This window comes from Chrysemys picta, unplaced genomic scaffold, assembly GCF_011386835.1.
Source record: "Chrysemys picta bellii isolate R12L10 unplaced genomic scaffold, ASM1138683v2 scaf250, whole genome shotgun sequence".
NCBI classification, from domain to species: domain Eukaryota; kingdom Metazoa; phylum Chordata; order Testudines; family Emydidae; genus Chrysemys; species Chrysemys picta.
Genome location: NW_027052957.1, coordinates 71,557 through 88,000, shown reverse-complemented (window position 1 = coordinate 88,000; position 16,444 = coordinate 71,557). Strand labels below are relative to the sequence as shown.

General features: G+C 49.2%; 1 long non-coding RNA gene across 1 annotated transcript; it reads left to right on the top strand.

The window, feature by feature from the left end:
- Positions 1–9,149: 9,149 nt before the first annotated feature.
- Positions 9,150–15,998, top strand: LOC135978416 (uncharacterized). Its single transcript, XR_010595806.1, has 4 exons — positions 9,150–9,278; positions 12,741–12,859; positions 14,369–14,492; positions 15,727–15,998. It is a non-coding gene; the product is annotated as an uncharacterized LOC135978416 (long non-coding RNA).
- The last annotated feature ends 446 nt before the right edge of the window (positions 15,999–16,444 follow it).

Below are 16,444 nucleotides of genomic sequence, written 5' to 3'. Positions count from 1 at the left end.
CAGAGAGAGATGCTGACATCAGTCAGGGGCGCAGGGCCAGGGAAACCTCAGAGACCCCTGTGGCTTTGCTTTAGCAAGTCTCCTTCTCGAGGTCTCTCTTTGAGGACTGAGAGAGTATTAGGGTTCACGTATGTGAGTGCGAGCAGGAGCCTCTTTCGAGTTTTCTCCTTCCCTTTTACTGATTTTACTAGAAAACAGACATGCCTGTTTAGAAAGTAAGAGCCGCCAAGAGGTTTTTGAACCTGCTCAGTCTGATCCACCTGGTGCCCGTTGAATTCTAGGCATGGAAAACACTAGTTCAAGGTGACAGAATTTTGTAGTCCACACGGGATTTTGTCCCGTGGAATCACTGGGGACATTAGGGTTTGTCCTTTTCGTTTTACCTTTTCCACCATCCCTCCTTCCTTTCTCTTCATCTCTTACTTCTTTTGTCCTTTCTCCTGTTCCCCTCCCACCACCAGGAGTGGTGGGTGTGTGTGTGTGTGTTGCTGGGGATGATCTTCACCTCCTCTTGTGGGAAGTTCATCCAAAACTGTGGGGTTGAAATAGTGCTTGGACTCCACAGATACTAGATGCTGCCATCCTGTGGCTTAGCGTTAGTGTCTCGGATGACTTGGGCAAGATCTCAACCTCCCCGCAACCCACTTCACTGCTGCCAGAATCCCTCCTGCCCCCACTGCTAGACCCGCCTCCCAGCCCAACCTTGGGGGTCTAGAAGAGGTTTCTGATGACTTAAGCTGTGGTTTGGAGGTGGAACAGCTGTGAAGGACACTGAGGGGGAGGTAGCAGGAGCTCACCCTAGAAGGAGGGGGATTGGCACTGGAGGTTACTAGAAAGGACAAGAAGACTCCATTCTGGGATTCAGGAGGTGAATTCATCCCTCAGTGTTGGGCAGGTGCTGAGTGGAAATACTGCTGGTTCCAGGTGCCCTTAATTCCCCCTGATTCCTCAGGGCGTTTGAGTCTGACAGGTTCTCATTCCCTTGCAGCAGGAGGGCGTCACGGCCAAAGTGAGGCACCAGCTCCGCATCATCCATCACTTGCGCCAGGTGCCTGAGACACTGCAGGGGTTGTGCCTCTGAGGCCTTCAGCAACTCCCGCTCCCTGTTGCAGGTACTGCTCTGGCTCACTGTAAATGGGGAGCTAGTGGAAGGGGAAATGGAGCCCCCTGGCACTCAGTGAAAGGGAAAGTGGTGGATTCTCCATCTCTTGAAGTCATTGAATGAAACTAGATGCCTTTCTGGAATGTTTGTGCCCAAAAAGTAACTATTGTCCTATACAGGAAGCCTATGATATGCAGGGGGTTAGATGAGATGCTCTAAAGGTCTCTTCTGGCCATAAAGTGTATTAATTTTGGAAACACTGAGTGTAGCATTGGGAGCAGCCTCTAATGTTTTACTGTCTAACCGGCTTGCTTCCTAGAATGAAGACGCATTGAGTGGGGTGATCCACAGAGAGTAGCTCAAACCTTCAAAATGTCAGGCCAGCAGCAGGATATTAGCACTTCAGGGGATGGGTGGGTGTGGCAGTGACATCACAAAGGCCTTTTGCAGGAGCTCAGCCTATTGGTCAAAGTTGTTAGGGAGGTGGTGACCTCAGAGAGAGATGCTCACATCAGCCAGGCAAAACAGGGGCGCAGGGCCAGGGAAACCTCAGAGACCCCTGTGGCTTTGCTTCAGCAAGTCTCCTTCTCGAGCTCTCTTTGAGGACTGAGAGAGTATTAGGGTTCACATATGTGAGTGTGAGCAGGAGCCTCTTTCAAGTTTTCTCCTTTCCTTTTACCCATTTTACTAGAAAACAGAAGTCCCTGTTGAGAAAATAAGTGCCTCTGAGAGGTTTGTAACCTGTTCAGTCTGATCCACCTGGTGCCATCTGAATTCTAGGCATGGAAAACACTAGTTTAAGGTGGCAGAATTTTATTCCCTCCCTGGGATTTTGTCCCGTAGAATCACTGGGGATATTAGGAAAACAACAAGGAGTCTGGTGGCACCTTAAAGACTAACAGATTTATTTGGGCATAAGCTTTCGTGAGTAAAAACCTCACTTCTTCGGATGCATAGAGTGAAAGTTACAGATGCAGGCATTATATACTGACACATGGAGAGCAGGGAGTTACTTCACAAGTGGAGAACCAGTGTTGACAGGGCCAATTCAAAAATCAGGGTGGATGTAGTCCACTCCCAATAATAGATGAGGAGGTGTCAATTCCAGGAGAGGAAAAGCTGCTTCTGTAGTGAGCCAGCCACTCCCAGTCCCTATTCAAGCCCAGATTAATGGTGTTGAATTTGCAAATGAATTTTAGTTCTGCTGTTTCTCTTTGAAGTCTGTTTCTGAAGTTTTTTTGTTCAATGATAGTGACTTTTAAATCTGTAATAGAATGACCAGGGAGATTGAAGTGTTCACTTACTGGCTTATGTATGTTACCACTCCTGATGTCCGATTTGTGTCCATTTATTCTTTTGCGGGGGGACTGTCCGGTTTGGCCAATGTACATGGGAGAGGGGCATTGCTGGCACATGATGGCATATATGACATTAGTGGATGTGCAGGTGAATGAGTCCCTGATGGTGTGGCTGATGTGGTTGGGTCCTCTGATGCTGTTGCCAGAGTAGATATGGGGACAGAGTAGGCAACGAGGTTTGCTACGGGGATAGGTTCCTGGGTTGGTGTTTCTGTGGTGTGGTGTGTAGTTGCTGGTGAGTATTTGCTTCAGGTTGGGGGGTTGTCTGTAAGCGAGGACTGGCCTGCCTCCCAAGGTCTGTGAGAGTGAGGGATCATTTTCCAGGATAGGTTGTAGATCGTGGATAATGCGCTGGAGAGGTTTTAGCTGGGGGCTGTATGTGATGGCCAGTGGTGTTCTGTTATTGTCCTTGTTGGGCCTGTCCTGTAGTAGGTGATTTCTGGGTACCCGTCTTGCTCTGTCAATCTGTTTCCTCACTTCCCCAGGTGGGTATTGTAGTTTTACGAATGCTTGATAAAGATCTTGTAGGTGTTTGTCTCTGTCTGAGGGGTTGGAGCAAATTCGGTTGTATCTTAGGGCTTGGCTGTAGACAATGGATCGTGTGATGTGTCTTGGATGGAAGCCGGAGGCATGTAGGTACGTATAGCGGTCAGTAGGTTTCCGGTATAGGGTGGTGTTTATGTGACCATCACTTATTTGTACTGTAGTGTCCAGGAAGTGGATCTCTTGTGTGGACTGGTCCAGGCTGAGGTTGATGGTGGGGTGGAAATTGTTGAAGTCCAGGTGGAATTCTTCAAGGGCCTCCTTTCCGTGGGTCCATATGATGAAGATGTCGTCAATGTAGGGCAAGTAGAGGAGGGGCACTAGGGGACGAGAGCTGAGGAAGCGTTGTTCTAAGTCAGCCATAAAAATGTTGGCATACTGTGGGGCCATACGAGTACCCATAGCAGTGCCACTGACTTGAAGGTATAAGTTGTCCCCAAATCTGAAGTGGTTGTGGGTGAGGACAAAGTCACAAAGCTCAGCCACCAGGCTTGCTGTGGCCTCATCAGGGATACTGTTCCTGACAGCTTGTAGTCCATCCTCATGTAGAATATTGGTATAAAGTGCTTCTACATGCATGGTGGCCAGGATGGTGTTTCCAGGAAGAACATCAATGCATTGTAGTTTCCTCAGGAAGTTGGTGGTGTCTCGAAGATAGCTGGGAGTGCTGGTAGCATAGGGCCTGAGGAGAGAGGCCAAATAGCCAGATAATCCTGCCATCAGAGTGCCAATGCCTGAGATGATGGGGCGTCCAGGGTTTCCGGGTTTATGGATCTTGGGTAGCAGATAGAATACCCCTGGTCGGGGTTCTGGGGGTGTGTCCATGTAGATTTGTTCCCCTACTGTAGCTGGGAGTTTCTTGAGCAGATGGTGTAGTTTCTTTTGGTATTCCTCAGTGGGATCAGAGGATAGTGGCCTGTAGAATGTGGTCTTGGAGAGTTGCCTGGCAGCCTCCTGTTCATAATCTGACCTGTTCATTATGACTACAGCACCTCCTTTGTCAGCCCCTTTGATGATAATGTCAGAGTTGTTTCTGAGGCTGTGGATGGCATTGCGTTCTGTACGGCTGAGGTTATGGGACAAGTGATGTTGTTTGTCCACAATTTCAGCCTGTGCACGTCTGCGGAAACACTCTATGTAGAGGTCCAGTCTGTCATTTCGACCGTCAGGAGGAGTCCACGCAGAATTCTTCTTTTTGTAGTGTTGGTAGGAGGGTTCCTGTGGGTCAGTGCACTGTTCAGTGGTGCGTTGAAAATATTCCTTGAGTCGGAGACGAGGAAAGTAGGCTTCCAGATCACCGCAGAACTGTATCATGTTCGTGGGGACGGTGGGACAGAAAGAGAGTCCCCGAGATAAGACAGACTCTTCTGCTGGGCTAAGCGTGTGGTTGGAAAGATTGACAATGTTGTTAGATGAGTTGAGGGTACCATTGTTATAGCCCCTAGTGGCAGGTATTAGTTTAGATAACTTACAGTCCTTTTTCCTCTGTAGAGAAGTGAAGTGTGCATTGTAAATGGCTTGTCTCATTTTTGTAAAGTCCAGCCACGTGGAAGTTTGTGTAGAAGGCTGGTATTGTATGAGAGTCTCCAGTTCTGAGAGCTCATTCTTGATCTTCTCCTGTCTGCTGTACAGGATGCTGATCAGGTGGTTCCTCAGTTTCTTTGAGAGAGTGTGTGGCACAATCTCTCACCATACTCAGTGTAGTATGTTGATTGCAATGGATTTTTTACCTTCAGTCCTTTTGGTATGATGTCCATCTGTTTGCATTTGGAGAGGAAGATGATGTCTGTCTGTATCTGTGCAAGTTTTTTGTTGAGGTTGATGGATTTCCACTCCATACGGCTAAATTTAGTGCCTTGCATGGTGTCAAGTATCAGGGGGTAGCCATGTTAGTCTGTATCTACAAAAACAACAAGGAGTCTGGTGGCACCTTAAAGACTAACAGATTTATTTGGGCATAAGCTTTCGTGAGCAAAAACCTCACTTCTTCGGATGCATAGAGTGAAAGTTACAGATGCAGGCATTATATACTGACACATGGAGAGCAGGGAGTTACTTCACAAGTGGAGAACCAGTGTTGACAGGGCCAATTCAAAAATCAGGGTGGATGTAGTCCACTCCCAATAATAGATGAGGAGGTGTCAATTCCAGGAGAGGAAAAGCTGCTTCTGTAGTGAGCCAGCCACTCCCAGTCCCTATTCAAGCCCAGATTAATGGTGTTGAATTTGCAAATGAATTTTAGTTCTGCTGTTTCTCTTTGAAGTCTGTTTCTGAAGTTTTTTTTGTTCAATGATAGTGACTTTTAAATCTGTAATAGAATGACCAGGGAGATTGAAGTGTTCACATACTGGCTTATGTATGTTACCATTCCTGATGTCCGACATGGGGACATTAGGGTTTGTCCTTTTCCTTTTCCCTTTTCCTCCATCCCTCCTTCCTTTCTCTTCATCTCTTACTTCTTTTGTCCTTTCTCTTGTTCCCCTCACACCACCAGGAGTGGTGTGTGTGTGTGTGTGTGTGTGTGTGGTGCTGATGGTTCTCTTCTCCTCCCCTTCTGGGGAGTTGATCCAAAACTGTGGGGTTGAAATAGTGCTTGGACCCCACTGAGAGTAGATGCTGCCATTGTGTGACTTAGCATTAGTGTCTGGGATGACTTGGGTCAAGATCTCAACCTCCCTGCAACCTACTTCACTGCTGTCAGAATCCCTCCTGCACACCCTGTTAGAGCCGCCTCCCAGCCCAACCTGTGTCGGGGTGGAGAAGAGGGTTCTGATGACTTGAGCTGTGGTTTGGAGGTGGAATATCTGTGAAGGGCACTGAGCAGGAGGTAGCAGGAGCTCACCCTACAAGGAGGGGGGTTGGCTCTGGAGGTTTCTAGAAAGGACAAGAAGACTCCATTTTGGGGTTCAGGAGGTGAATTCATCTCTCATTGATGGGCAGGTGCTGGGTGGAAATACTGCTGGTTCCAGGTTCCCTTAATTCCCCCTGATTCCTCGGGGCGTTTGAGTCTCTGACAGGTTCTCGTTCCCTTGCAGCAGGAGGACGTCACGGCCAAAATGATGCACCAGATCCGCATCATCCTGCACTTACGCCACGTGCCTGAGACACTGCACGGGCTGCGCCTCTGAGGCCTTCAGGAACTCCCGCTCCCTGCTGCAGGTACTGCTCTGGCTCACTGTAAATGGGGAGCTAGTGGAAGGGGAAATGGAGCCCCCTGGCACTCACTAAAAGGGAAAGTGATGGATTCTCCATCTCTTAATGTCATTTAATTTAGACTAGATACCTTTCTGGAATGTTTGTACCCAAAAAGTAACTATTGTACTATACAGGAAGCCCATGATATGCAGGGGCTTAGATTAGATGCTCTAAAGGTCTCTTCTGGCCATAAAGTGTAGTAATTTTGGAAACACGGAGTGTAGCATTGGGAGCAGCCTCTGATGTTTTATTGTCTAGCCGGCTTGCTTCCTAGAATGAAGACCCATTGAGTGGGGTGATTCACACAGAGTAGCTCAAACCTTCAAAGTCTCAGGCCAGCAGGAGGACATTAGCACTTCAGGGTTTGGTTGGGTGTGGCAGTGACATCACAAAGGCCTTTTGCAGGACGTCAGCTTATTGGTCAAATGTGTTAGGGAGGTGGTGACCTCAGAGAGAGATGCTGACATCAGAGAGAGATGCTGACATGAGGGCCAGGGAAACCTCAGAGACCCCTCTGGCTTTGCTTCAGCAAGTCTCCTCCTTGAGGTCTCTCTTTGAGGAAAGTAAGTGCCTCGGAGAGGTTTGTATCCTGTTCAGTCTGATCCACCTGGTGCCAGCTGAATTCTAAGCATGGAAAACACTAGTTCAAGGTGGCAGAATTTTATTCCCTCCCTGTGATTTTGTCCCGTAGAATCACTGGGGACATTAGTGTTTGTCCTTTTCGTTTTACCTTTTCCTCCCTCCCTCCTTCCTTTCTCTTCATCTCTTACTTCTTTTGTCCTTTCTCCTGTTCCCCTCCCACCACCGGGAATGGTTTGTGTGTGTGTGTTTGTGTGTGTGTTGCTGGGGGTGCTCTTCACCTCCCCTTGTGGGGAGTTCATCCAAAACTGTATAGTTGAAATAGTGCTTGGACTTCACTGACACTAGATGCTGCCATCGTGTGGTTTAGCATTAGTGTCTGGGATGACTTGGGGCAAGATCTCAACCTCCCCGCAACCCACTTCACTGCTGCCAGAATCCCACCTGCCCCCCCTGCTAGAGCCGCCTCCCTGCCCAACCTGGGTGGGGGTGGAGAAGAGGGTTCTGATAACTTGAGCTGTGGTTTGGAGGTGGAACAGCTGTCAAGGGCACTGAGGGGGAGGTAGCAGGAGCTCACCCTACAAGGACGGGGGTTGGCACTGGAGATTACTAGAAAGGAGAAGACGACTCCATTCTGGGGTTCAGGAGGTGAATTCATCCCTCAGTGGTGGGCAGGTGCTGGGTGTAAATACTGCTGGTTCCAGGTGTTCTTAATTGCCCCTGATTCCTCGGGGCATTTGAGTCTCTGACAGGTTCTCGTTCCCTTGCAGGAGGAGGACGTCACGGCCAAAGCGATGCACCCGCATCATCCGCCACTTGCGCCAGGTGCCTGAGACACTGCAGGGGCTGCGCCTCTGAGGCCTTCAGCAACTCCCGCTCCCTGCTGCAGGTACTGCTCTGTCTCCCTGTAAATGGCGAGCTAGTGGAAGGGGAAATGGAGCCCCCTGGCACTCACTAAAAGGGAAAGTGGTGGATTCTCCATCTCTTGATGTCATTGAAGGAAGACTAGATGCCTTTCTGCAATGTGTGTGCCCAAAAAGTAACTATTGTACTATACAGCAAGCCTATGGTATGCAAGGGGTTAGATGAGATGCTCTAAAGGTCTCTTCTGGCCATAAAGTCCCCTAATTTTGGAAACACTGAGTGTAGCATTGGGAGCAGCCTCTGATGTTTTACCGTCTAGCCGGCTTGCTTCCTAGAATGAACAGGCATTGAGTGGGGTGATCCACAGAGAGTAGCTGAAACCTTCAAAGTGTCAGCCCAGCAACAGGACATTAGCACTTCCGGGGAAGGGTGGGTGTGGCAGTGTTATCACAAAGGCCTTTTGCAGGACGTCAGCCTATTGGTCAAAGGTGTTAGGGAGGTGGTGACCTCCGAGAGAGATGCTGACATCAGCCTGGCAGGACAGGAGCACAGGGCCAGGGAAACCTCAGAGACCCCTGTGGCTTTGCTTCAGCAAGTCTCCTTCTCGAGGTCTCTCTTTGAGGACTGAGAGAGTGTTAGGGTTGACGTATGTGAGTGTGAGCAGGAGCCTCTTTCGAGTTTTCTCCTTTCCTTTTGACGGATTTTACTAGAAAACAGACGTCCCTATTTAGAAGGTAAGAGCCTCCAAGAGGTTTTGGAACCTGCTCAGTCTGATCCATCTGGTGCCAGCTGAATTCTAGGCATGGAAAACAGTAGTTTAAGATGTCAGAATTTTATTCCCTCCCTGGGATTTTGTCCCGTAGAATCACTGGGGACATTAGGGTTTGTCCTTTTCGTTTTACCTTTTCCTCCATCCCTCCTTCCTTTCTCTTCATCTCTTACTTCTTTTGTCCTTTCTCCTGTTCCCCTTTCACCACCAGGAGTGGTGTCTGTGTGTGTTTGTGTGTGTGTTGCTGGGGGTGCTCTTCACCTCCCCTTGTGGGGAGTTCATCCAAAACTGTATGGTTGAAATAGTGCTTGGACTCCACTGACACTAGATGCTGCCATCCTGTGGCTTAGCATTAGTGTCTGGGATGACTTGGGGCAAGATCTCAACCTCCCCTCAACCCACTTCACTTCTGGCAGAATCCCTCCTGCCCCCCCGCTAGAGCCGCCTCGATGCCCAACCTGGTTGGGGGTGCAGAAGAGGGTTCTGATAACTTGAGGTTTGGTTTGGAGGTGGAACAGCTGTGAAGAACACTGAGGGGGAGGTAGCAGGAGCTAATCCTACAAGGAGGGGGTTTGGCACTGGAGGATACTAGAAAGGACAAGAAGACTCCATTCTGGGTTTCAGGAGGTGAATTCATCCCTCAGTGGTGGGCAGGTAGTCAGTTTAAATACTGCTGGTTCCAGGTGCCCTTAATTCCCCCTGATTCCTCGGGGCGTTTGAGTCTCTGACAGGTTCTCGTTCCCTTGCAGGAGGAGGACGTCACGGCCAAAGTGATGCACCCGCATCATCCGCCACTTGTGCCAGGTGCCTGAGACACTGCAGGGGCTGCGCCTCTGAGGCCTTCAGCAACTCCCGCTCCCTGCTGCAGGTACTGCTCTGTCTCCCTGTAAATGGCGAGCTAGTGGAAGGGGAAATGAAGCCCCCTGGCACTCACTAAAAGGGAAAGTGGTGGATTCTCCATCTCTTGATGTCATTGAATGAAGACTAGATGCCTTTCTGGAATGTGTGTGCCCAAAAAGTAACTATTGTACTATACAGGAGGCCTATGATATGCAGGGGCTTAGATGAGATGCTCTAAATGTCTCTTGTGGCCATAAAGTCTACAAATTTTGGAAACACTGAGTGTAGTATTGGGAGCAGCCTCTGATGTTTTACTGTCTAGCCCGCTTGCTTCCTAGAATGAGGATGCATTGAGTGGGGTGATCCACAGAGAGTAGCTCAAACCTTCAAAGTGTCAGGCCAGTAGCAGGACATTAGCACCTTAGGGTTTGGTTGGGTGTGGCAGTGATATCACAAAGGCCTTATCCTGGACCTCAGCCTATGGGTCAAAGGTGTTAGGGAGGTGGTTACCTGAGAGAGAGATGCTGACATCAGCCAGGCAGGACAGTAGCGCAGGACCAGGGAAACCTCAGAGACCCCTTTGGCTTTGCTTTAGCAAGTCTCCTTCTCGAGGTCTCCCTTTTTAGGACTCAGAGAGTATTAGGGTTCAAGTATGTGAGTGCGAGGAGGAACCTCTTTCGAGTTTCTCCTTTTATTGATTTTACTAGAAAACAGATGTGCCTGTTGAGAAGGTAAGAACCTTGGAGAGGTTTTTAACCTGCTCAGTCTGCAGTCTGATCCATCTGTTGCCAGCTGAATTCTAGGCATGGAAAACACTAGTTCAAGGTGGCAGAATTTTATAGCCCACCTTGGTTTTTGTGCCATAGAATCACTGGGGACATTAGGGTTTGTCCTTTTCATTTTACCTTTTCCTCCATCCCTCCTTGCTTTCTCTTGTTCCCCTCCCACCACCAGGAGTGGTGTGTGTGTTTGTGTGTGTTGCTCGGGGTGCTCTTCACCTCCCCTTGTGGGAAGTTGACACTGCAAGGGCTGTGCCTCTGTGGACATCAGCAACTCCCACTCCCTGCTACAGGTACTGCTCTGGCTCACTGTAAATGGGGTGCTAGTGGAAGGGGAAATGGAACCCCCTGGCACTCACTAAAAGGGAAAGTGGTGGATTCTCCATCTCTTGATGTCATTGAATGAAGACTAGATGCCTTTCTGGAATGTGTGTGCCCAAAGAGTAACTATTGTACTATACAGGAAGCCTATGATATGCAGGGGCTTAGATTAGATGCTCTAAAGGTCTCTTCTGACCATAAAGTCTACTAATTTTGGAAACACTGAGTGTAGCATTGGGAGCAGCCTCTGATGTTTTACTGTCTAGCCCGCTTGCTTCCTAGAATGAGGATGCATTGAGTGGGGTGATCCACAGAGAGTAGCTCAAACCTTCATAGTGTCAGGCCAGCAGCAGGACACTAGCACTTAAGGGTTTGATTGGTGGCAGTGATATCACAAAGGTCTTTTGCAGGACCTCAGCATATTGGTCAAAGGTGTTAGGGAGGTGGTAACCTCAGAGAGAGATGCTGCCATCAGCGAGGCAGGACAGGGGCGCATGGCCAGGGAAACCTCAGAGACCCCTGTGGCTTTGCTTCAGCAAGTCTCCTTCTCGAGGTTTCTCTTGAGGACTGAGAGAGTATTAGGGCTGACGTATGTGAGTGCGAGCAGGAGCCTCTTTCGAGATTTCTCCTTTCTCTTTACTGATTTTACTAGAAAACAGACGTCCCTGTTAAGAAGTTAAGAGCCTCGGAGAGGTTTGTAACCTTTTCAGTCTGATCCACCTGGTGCCAGCTGAATTCTAGGCATGGAAAACACTAGCTCAAGGTGGCAGAATTTTATTCCCTCCCTGGGATTTTGTCCCGTGGAATCACTGGGGAGATTAGGTTTTGTCCTTTTCGTTTTACCTTTTCCTCCATCCCTCCTTCCTTTCTCTTCCCACTTCACTTCTGGCAGAATCCCTCCTGCCCCCCCGCTAGAGCCGCCTCGATGCCCAACCTGGTTGGGGGTGGAGAAGAGGGTTCTGATAACTTGAGCTGTGGTTTGGAGGTGGAACAGCTGTCAAGGGCACTGAGCTGGAGGTAGCAGGAGCTCATCCTACAAGGAGTGGGGTTGGCACTGGAGGTTACTAGAAAGGACAAGAAGACTCCATTCTGGGGTTGAGGAGGTGAATTGCTCAAAGGTGTTAGGGAGGTGGTGACCTCAGAGAGAGATGCTGACATGAGCCAGGCATGACAGGAGCACAGGGCCAGGGAAACCTCAGAGACCCCTGTGGTTTTGCTTTAGCAAGTCTCCTTCTCGAGGTCTCTCTTTGAGGACTGACAGAGTATTAGGGTTCACGTATGTGAGTGTGAGCAGGAGCCTCTTTCGAGTTTTCTCCTTTCCTTTTACTGATTTTACTAGAAATTAGTTAGAAGCAACAAAGCACATTTGGGGATTTTTCGATGGTTGGGGTCTCTGGTGATTGGTTCCATATAAGATGGGGAAAAAAAATGGAGTCTCCTTCCTTGGAGGTTTTTAAGGCCCGGCTTGACAAAGACCTGGCTGGGATGATTTAGCTGGGAATTGGTCCTGCTCTGAGCATGGGGTTGGACTAGATGACTTCTTGAGGTCCCTTCCAACTCTGATATTCTATGATTCTATGAAAACAGACTTCCCTGTTGAGAAGGTAAGAGCCTCCAAGAGGTTTTGGAACCTCCACAGTCTGATCCATCTGGTGCCAGCTGAATTCTAGGCATGGGAAACACTAGTTCAAGGTGGCAGAATTTTATTCCGTCCCTTGTATTTTATCCCGTAGAATCACTAGGGATATTAGCGTTTGTCCTTTTCATTTTACCTTTTCCTCCATCCCTCCTTCCTTTTTCTTCATCTCTTACTTCTTTTGTCCTTTCTCTTGTTCCCCTCCCACCACCAGGAGTGGTGTGTGTTTGTGTGTCTGTGTGTGTATTGCTGGGGGTTCTCTTCACCTCTCCTTGTGGGAAGTTCCTCTAAAACTGTGGGGTTGAAATAGTGCTTGGACTCCACTGACACAAGATGCTGCCATCCTGTGTCTTAGCATTAGTGTCTGGGATGACTTGGGGCAAGATCTCAACCTCCCCTCAACCTCTTCACTTCTGGCAGAATTCCTTCCGGCCCCCCCGCTAGAGCCGCCTCCATGCCCAACCTGGTTGGGGGTGGACAAGAGGGTTCTGATAACTTGAGGTTTGGTTTGGAGGTGGAACAGCTGTCAAGAACACTGAGTGGGAGGAAGCAGGAGCTCACCCTAGAAGGAGGGGGGTTGGCACTGGAGGTTACTAGAAAGGACAAGAAGACTCCATTCTGGGGTTCAGGAGGTGAATTCATCCCTCAGTGGTTGGCAGGTGCTGAGTGGAAATACTGCTGGTTCCAGGTGCCCTTAATTCCCCCTGATTCCTCGGGGCGTTTGAGTCTCTGACAGGTTCTCGTTCCCTTGCAGGAGGAGGACGTCACGGCCAAAGTGATGCACCCGCATTATCCGCCACTTGCGCCAGGTGCCTGAGACATTGCAGGGGCTGCGCCTCTGATGCCTTCAGCATCTCCTGCTCCCTGCTGCAGGTACTGCTCTGTCTCACTGTAAATGGGGAGCTAGTGGAAGGCGAAATGGAGCCCCCTGGCACTCACTAAAAGGGAAAGTGGTGGATTCTCCATCTCTTGATGTCATTGAATGAAGACTAGATGCCTTTCTGGAATGTGTGTGCCCAAAAAGTAGCTATTGTACTATACAGGAGGCCTATGATATGCAGGGGCTTAGATGAGATGCTCTAAAGGTCTCTTGTGGCCATAACGTCTACAAATTTTGGAAACACTGAGTGTAGTATTGGGAGCAGCCTCTGATGTTTTACTGTCTAGCTAGCTTGCTTCCTAGAATGAAGACGAATTTTGTGGTGTGATCCACAGAGCGTAGCTCAAACCTTCAAAGTGTCAGGCAAGCAGCAGGACATGAGCACTTTAGGGTTTGGTTGGGTGTGGCAGTGATATCACAAAGGCTTTTTCAAGGACCTCAGCGTACTGGTCAAAGGTGTTAGGGAGGTGGTGACCTCAGAGAGAGATGCTGTCTTCAGCCAGGGAGGACAGGGGCTTACGACCAGCGAAACCTCAGAGACCCCTGTGGCTTTGCTTCAGCAAGTCTGCTTCTCGAGGTTTCTTTTTGAGGACTGAGAGAGTATTAGGGTTCACGTATTTAAGTGCGAGCAGGAGCCTCTTTCGAGTTTTCTCCTTTCCTTTTACTGATTTTACTTGAAAATTAGAAGGTAAGAGCCTCCAAGAGGTTTTGGAACCTGCTCAGTCTGATCCATCTGGTGCCAGCTGAATTCTCGGCATGGAAAACAGTAGTTTAAGGTGGCAGAATTTATTCCCTCCCTGGAATTTTGTCCCGTAGAATCACTGGGGACACTAGGGTTTGTCCTTTTCGTTTTACCTTTTCCTCCATCCCTCCTTCCTTTCTCTTCATCTCTTACTTCTTTTGTCCTTTCTCTTGTTCCCCTCACACCACCAGGAGTGGTGTGTGTGTGTGTGTGTGTGTGTGTGTGTGTGTGTGTGTGTGTGTGTGTGTGTGGTGCTGTTGGTTCTCTTCACCTCCCCTTGTGGGGAGTTGATCCAAAACTGTGGGGTTGAAATAGTGCTTGGACCCCACTGACAGTAGATGCTGCCATTGTGTGACTTAGCATTAGTGTCTGGGATGACTTGGGTCAAGATCTCAACCTCCCTGCAACCCACTTCACTGCTGTCAGAATCCCTCCTGCACACCCTGTTAGAGCCGCCTCCCAGCCCAACCTGTGTCGGGGTGGAGAAGAGGGTTCTGATGACTTTAGCTGTGGTTTGGAGGTGGAATGTCTGTGAAGGGCACTGAGCAGGAGGTAGCAGGAGCTCACCCTACAAGGAGGGGGGTTGGCTCTGGATGTTTCTAGAAAGGACAAGAAGACTCCATTTTGGGGTTCAGGAGGTGAATTCATCTCTCATTGATGGGCAGGTGCTGGGTGGAAATACTGCTGGTTCCAGGTTCCCTTAATTCCCCCTGATTCCTCGGGGCCTTTGAGTCTCTGACAGGTTCTCGTTCCCTTGCAGCAGGAGGACGTCAGGGCCAAAATGATGCACCAGCTCTGCATCATCCTGCACTTACGCCACGTGCCTGAGACACTGCAGGTGCTGCGCCTCTGAGGCCTTCAGGAACTCCCGCTCCCTGCTGCAGGTACTGTTCTGGCTCACTGTAAATGGGGAGCTAGTGGAAGGGGAAATGGATCCCCCTGGCACTCACTAAAAGGGAAAGTGATGGAACCGGCTCTGTGGATGAGGGGAAAGCAGTGGATGTGTTATTCCTTGACTTTAGCAAAGCTTTTGATACGCTCTCCCACAGTATTCTTGCCACCAAGTTAAAGAAGTATGGGCTGGATGAATGGACTGTAAGGTGGATAGAAAGCTGGCTGGATCGTCGGGCTCAACGGGTAGTGATCAATGGCTCCATGTCTAGTCGGCAGCCGGTTTCAAGCGGAGTAGTGCCCCAAGGGTCGGTCCTGGGGCCGGTTTTGTTTAATATCTTTATTAATGATCTGGAGGATGGTGTGGACTGCACTCTCAGCAAGTTTGCAGATGACACTAAACTAGGAGGCGTGGTAGATACGCTAGAGGGTAGGGATCGGATACAGAGGGACCTAGACAAATTAGAGGATTGGGCCAAAAAAAACCTGATGAAGTTCAACAAGGACAAGTGCAGAGTCCTGCACTTAGGACGGAAGAATCCCATGCACTGCTACAGACTAGGGACCGAATGGCTAGGTAGCAGTTCTGAAGAAAAGGACCTAGGGGTCACAGTGGACGAGAAGCTGGATATGAGTCAACAGTGTGCTCTTGTTGCCAAGAAGGCTAACGGCATTTTGGGCTGTATAAGTAGGGGCATTGCCAGCAGATCGAGGAACGTGATCGTTCCCCTTTATTCGACATTGGTGAGGCCTCATCTAGAATACTGTGTCCAGTTTTGGGCCTGTGGAAGCAGAGAAAGAGCTGACAGGAAGGGGATGCAATGAATGACAGTTCGTTAGCAAGAGTTAGGCTAACTGTAACCCTAATAACGCGAGATTTGTAGAAGCGAGGAATGTGTGAGGTGGGTGAGAAAGAACTGTGTAAGAAGTCATTATGACCTGGTATAGATAAGGTGTAGAAGACCTTGTGTAGATAAGGTATAGAAAATATTGTATGTTGGCAAGAGTCAAAACAAGTGAAGAAATGAGATATCAAGATGGCCTATGTATAAACAAAACGCAGCTGTCCCTCGTTATTTCTGTAATGAAAGGTATAAATGCTTGCTGTAATTAGTTACCTGGGAGAGACGTGCTTAGCTCTCTCCCTCTGGGCAATTGTGAGAGTTAATAAAGCATCTGACTTGCTGTACCTAAACAAATAGTGAGAACTCTGTTTTTCTCCGACAGGCCCCACACAACAAGAAGGATGTGGAAAAATTGGAAAGAGTCCAGCGGAGAGCAACAAAAATGATTAGGGGTCTGGAGCACATGACTTTTGAGGAGAGGCTGAGGGAACTGGGATTGTTTAGTCTCCAGAAGAGAAGAATGAGGGGGGATTTGATAGCAGCCTTCAACTACGTGAAGGGGGGTTCCAAAGAGGATGGAGCTCGGTTGTTCTCAGTGGTGGCAGATGACAGAACAAGGAGCAATGGTCTCAAGTTGCAGTGGGGGAGGTCCAGGTTGGATATTAGGAAACACTATTTCACTAGGAGGGTGGTGAAGCACTGGAATGCGTTACCTAGGGAGGTGGTGGAGTCTCCTTCCTTGGAGGTTTTTAAGGCCCGGCTTGACAAAGCCCTGGCTGGGATGATTTAGTTGGGAATTGGTCCTGCTTTGAGGAGGGGGTTGGACTAGATGACCTCTTGAGGTCCCTTCCAACCCTGATATTCTATGATTCTATGATTCTATGAAAGCCACAGGGGTGTCTGAGGTTTCCCTGGCCCTGCCTGGCTGATGTCAGCATCTCTCTCGGAGGTCACCACCTCCCTAACACCTTTGACCAATAGGCTGAGGTCCTGAAAAGGCCTTTGTGATGTCACTACCACACCCACCCATCCCCGGAAGTGCTAATGTCCTGCTGCTGGCCTGACACTTTGAAGGTTTGAGCTACTCTGTGTGGATCACC